The 5,166-nt window shown below is 52.6% G+C and overlaps 2 non-coding genes across 2 annotated transcripts; both read right to left on the bottom strand.

Annotated features, from left to right (window-relative positions):
* Nucleotides 1-1,933: 1,933 nt before the first annotated feature.
* Nucleotides 1,934-2,089, bottom strand: LOC134545430 (5.8S ribosomal RNA). Its single transcript, XR_010078531.1, has one exon. It is a non-coding gene; the product is annotated as a 5.8S ribosomal RNA (ribosomal RNA).
* A 769-nt stretch (nucleotides 2,090-2,858) lies between these two features.
* Nucleotides 2,859-4,847, bottom strand: LOC134545431 (small subunit ribosomal RNA). Its single transcript, XR_010078532.1, has one exon. It is a non-coding gene; the product is annotated as a small subunit ribosomal RNA (ribosomal RNA).
* Between the last annotated feature and the right edge of the window lie 319 nt (nucleotides 4,848-5,166).

Below are 5,166 nucleotides of genomic sequence, written 5' to 3'. Positions count from 1 at the left end.
ACCCATTTAAAGTTTGAGAATAGGTTGAGGTCGTTTCGGCCCCAAGGCCTCTAATCATTCGCTTTACCGTATGAGACTCTGTTTTTCTTAAAATCCTCCGAGTGACAGCTATCCTGAGGGAAACTTCGGAGGGAACCAGCTACTAGATGGTTCGATTAGTCTTTCGCCCCTATACCCAGCTCCGACGATCGATTTGCACGTCAGAATCGCTACGGACCTCCATCAGGGTTTCCCCTGACTTCGTCCTGGCCAGGCATAGTTCACCATCTTTCGGGTCCCAACGTGTACGCTCTAGGTGCGCCTCACCTCGCAATGAGGACGAGACGCCCCGGGAATGCAGGCCGGCACGAGCCAACCGCTCACGCGGTAGCTCGCCCGTAAAATGTTACCCTCTTCCCTCGGCCGCCCACAACATTGCGGCTTTCACTTTCATTTCGCCTTTAGGTTTAGTGCAACCCCATGACTCGCGCACATGTTAGACTCCTTGGTCCGTGTTTCAAGACGGGTCGGGAGACCATCCGAAGGAGGGCGTCGCAGACGGGGGTCAAGATCCAGTCCGAGGACACCAGCTCGAGGACACTCAGGGCCAAGACCCGTGCATGCACGGCGTCCGCGATTTTTCAACCACTATCCCTGCGCACCTCGGTTTCTGGAGCCGGACGCTTCACATCCCAAGTGTTTTGCATTGTAAGCGGATCGTCCCCTCTGGTCATACCGTCGGGCAGCCGGCCAGATCTCACAGAGTCCGTGGCCAGCGATATGTTGTCGCATAGCACACGGTCTGCCATCCATGGACTTGAGACCGACACCCAACGGGTCGCGACGTTTCTACAAGGGAGGAAGTGCAGCCCTCCGAAGCCAGAGATCCACCACCTCAGCCGAGTGAACGCCAGTAACGACACCGCGGACGAAGTGAATCGCCGCGGGCGACCGACGCCATCTGGCGAGGCCATGCGGCCTGACGATCGGAGAGACATGAATCCCCAACGACCTTTCGAATTCAGGATTTCTCCCGTTTACCCCTGAACGGTTTCACGTACTCTTGAACTCTCTCTTCAAAGTTCTTTTCAACTTTCCCTCACGGTACTTGTTCGCTATCGGTCTCGTGGTCATATTTAGCCTTAGATGGAGTTTACCACCCACTTAGGGCTGCATTCTCAAGCAACCCGACTCTGAGGAGAGACCCTCCCGGGGTGAACAGCGGTCGCTACGGGCCTGGCACCCTCTGTGGGCTGTGGCCCCCATTCAAGATGGACTTGGACACGCCGTGACACCCCAGGATAAACGGGTCCTCCCTAACACCACATTTCCCTACAGGCAGGGCCTGCGGGATTCGGTGCTGGGCTCTTCCCTGTTCGCTCGCAGCTACTGAGGGAATCCTTGTTAGTTTCTTTTCCTCCGCTTATTAATATGCTTAAATTTAGCGGGTAATCTCACCCGACCTGAGGTCATTCTCTTTAACGTGTGCAGCACGCGCGAATGTAAATGGGATTGCTGGGAGCAATTATTTAATGTAATCGGAGGCACCCTTCCCTCGCAGCGTGGAGAGGACCCGATTAAGGGTTCTGCACACTTTTCATTCTCCGAGAAGGTGGTTCAATCGCTTACCGCGATAACCCGTACCGAGCACCGATCATGCCGAGCCTACGGAACGCCAATCGGGTACCTTTCGGGGTTTAGCACGGTGTGAAAGTCCAACACTAATCGGAAAATAACTTCACATCCTCTCTCAGTTTTAAAGAGACGCAGACTGGCATCCGCGAACTCTCACAATGAGCGGGAGACACACCGCACCTGCTGGTCAATTTTTGGCGCGGGCGAGACAATCCAGGGATGTCTACAAGCTCTGCCTCAGTAAACCAATGATGGCAGAAGTGTTTCCACACTCAGGAGATTCTTTTGAAAAGAACACTTCTTTGTTTTATAGAGAATTGGACCCTCAGACGGGTGTGGTCCGGGAATGGAATCCCATGGACCGCAATGTGCGTTCAAAATGTCGATGTTCATGTGTCCTGCAGTTCACACGACGACGCGCAGTTTGCAGCGCCCTTCATCGACCCACGAGCCAAGTGATCCACCGTTCAGGGTTGTCAGAATATTTTTTTCTCAGGCCTCGCGGTTTCCCGCAAGGCCTATCACATTGTTATCAAGACATCAATCCAGTAGTGCATTCTTTCACAACTTCATCTTATGGCTGTGACCTGCCCCGTAGAATATAATTCTCAGGGGGCCACGACCGACATGCACTACGCAGTAACCTGCCGCCCACAGGAAATCTGCGAGTTCTCACTACAGAAAAAAAAACCATTGGCAAGCACAGTCTTACAAACAAGGGTTGGCAAAGCTAGCATTTGCTCCCTCGTCGCCTAAGACCATGGTCAAGCCCCGTCACGATCTCCCGCAGACGGTTTGGTTCCTTCAGCAAGGATAATCCTTCTACCAGCTCATCACCAGTGGACTGACAACATTTCTCCGACACTCAGGCTTTCCCTTTATTGTCAATTTTTTGTTCCAGCCAGAAGTGCGTTATTTCACTTTTTTATTTTCTCATGGCTGTGACCTGCCCCGTAGAATATAATTCTCAGGGCGCCACGACCAACATCCATACATATTTTTTTTTGTGCCACCGATGATGCGAAGGCACAAGAAAAGATCCACATTGGACCACCAGGCCACACCCTTGTTCCTCGGTCCCTGGCAACCTAGCAGGGTCGCCTCCACTGCCTTAGAAATCCGCCTCGATTCCAATGTAAGGATTTCCAGGCAATGGAGAGTCGGGACCTATCGGGTCATAGGGCGCAAGGCCAGAGGCCACCTTCCGTTCAAATGTGATCCAGCCTCATTTTCTCCATGGCCGTTAATGATCCTTCCGCAGGTTCACCTACGGAAACCTTGTTACGACTTTTACTTCCTCTAAATGATCAAGTTTGGTCATCTTTCCAGCAACATCAGCGGCTCGCGAAGAGCCGTCGCGCACCGGTCTGAAGACCTCACTAAATCATTCAATCGGTAGTAGCGACGGGCGGTGTGTACAAAGGGCAGGGACGTAATCAACGCGAGCTTATGACTCGCGCTTACTGGGAATTCCTCGTTCATGGGGTACAATTGCAAGCCCCAATCCCTAGCACGAAGGAGGTTCAACGGGTTACCCGGCCCTTTCGGGCTAGGAGGACACGCTGATTCCTTCAGTGTAGCGCGCGTGCGGCCCAGAACATCTAAGGGCATCACAGACCTGTTATTGCTCAATCTCGTGCGGCTAGAAGCCGCCTGTCCCTCTAAGAAGATCATTTGTCGCCGGTAGCACGAAGGGATACCGGAAGCGACTAGTTAGCAGGCCAGAGTCTCGTTCGTTATCGGAATTAACCAGACAAATCGCTCCACCAACTAAGAACGGCCATGCACCACCACCCACCGAATCAAGAAAGAGCTCTCAATCTGTCAATCCTTCCGGTGTCCGGGCCTGGTGAGGTTTCCCGTGTTGAGTCAAATTAAGCCGCAGGCTCCACTCCTGGTGGTGCCCTTCCGTCAATTCCTTTAAGTTTCAGCTTTGCAACCATACTTCCCCCGGAACCCAAAAGCTTTGGTTTCCCGGAAGCTGCCCGCCGAGTCATCGGAGGAACTTCGGCGGATCGCTAGCTGGCATCGTTTATGGTTAGAACTAGGGCGGTATCTGATCGCCTTCGAACCTCTAACTTTCGTTCTTGATTAATGAAAACACACATGGCAAATGCTTTCGCTTAGGTTCGTCTTGCGACGATCCAAGAATTTCACCTCTAACGTCGCAATACGAATGCCCCCGTTTGTCCCTGTTAATCATTACCTCGGGTTCCGAAAACCAACAAAATAGAACCGAGGTCCTATTCCATTATTCCATGCACACAATATTCAGGCGAAACACTGCCTGCTTTGAGCACTCTAATTTGTTCAAAGTAAACGTGCCGGCCCACCTCGACACTCGGTGAAGAGCACCGCGGTAGGATTGCATCGGACCGCCGACGCGCGGGGCCCAAGCATGCACCCCGGGACGAAACACCCGCATCCAACCCGGCCTCCGCGAAGAGGTTACGAGAGGAGGGGCGAACGCCCGAGGGAAGGGGCTTGCCGCGGCCGACCGCATCCACCGGCAGGACGTCCGCACGGGCATGCCAGTTAGACACCGACGAACGGTGAACCGACAGCGTGGGACACAAGTCCAACTACGAGCTTTTTAACCGCAACAACTTTAATATACGCTATTGGAGCTGGAATTACCGCGGCTGCTGGCACCAGACTTGCCCTCCAATGGATACTCGTTAAAGGGTTTAAAGTGTTCTCATTCCGATTACGGGGCCTCGGATGAGTCCCGTATCGTTATTTTTCGTCACTACCTCCCCGTGCCGGGAGTGGGTAATTTGCGCGCCTGCTGCCTTCCTTGGATGTGGTAGCCGTTTCTCAGGCTCCCTCTCCGGAATCGAACCCTGATTCCCCGTTACCCGTTACAACCATGGTAGGCGCAGAACCTACCATCGACAGTTGATAAGGCAGACATTTGAAAGATGCGTCGCCGGTACGGAGACCGTGCGATCAGCACAAAGTTATCCAGAGTCACCAAAGCAAACGGACGCAGACGAGCCACGCCGATTGGTTTTGATCTAATAAAAGCATCCCTCCCATTTCTGGTCGGGACTCAGTTCAGCATGTATTAGCTCTAGAATTACCACAGTTATCCAAGTCATGTGGTACGATCTAAGGAACCATAACTGATTTAATGAGCCATTCGCGGTTTCACCTTATTTTGGCTTGCACTTAGACATGCATGGCTTAATCTTTGAGACAAGCATATGACTACTGGCAGGATCAACCAGGGAGCTGCTAGCAGCTTTTTTTTTCGTTCGGAGGAACCTCCCGGGTCCGCAGAGCACCGGGTCCGAATCTTATGATGTACATTTTTTTTTCCTTCTGTATCAACAAGTACGGGGGCGACTTCCCAATATCGACACCCGCTTTGCAATTGCAAAGTCTTTCCTTCCATCTCTAATTAATTTTCCTAGGGAGTAGGCGAGGCCAAACTTCCAAGGCTTTCACTGGCGAATATATCGCGCTCTTAGAAACTCGCATGGTACTTGGCGAGTGGATTTCAAATTATATGATCGGTGCCCACATTCGGGCGCGGCCCACTGCGGGAGC

Source organism: Bacillus rossius, unplaced genomic scaffold (genome assembly GCF_032445375.1).
Source record: "Bacillus rossius redtenbacheri isolate Brsri unplaced genomic scaffold, Brsri_v3 Brsri_v3_scf716, whole genome shotgun sequence".
Taxonomy (NCBI): domain Eukaryota; kingdom Metazoa; phylum Arthropoda; class Insecta; order Phasmatodea; family Bacillidae; genus Bacillus; species Bacillus rossius.
Note: the sequence above shows the minus strand (reverse complement) of the source record. Positions and strands in the feature narration are given on the sequence as shown.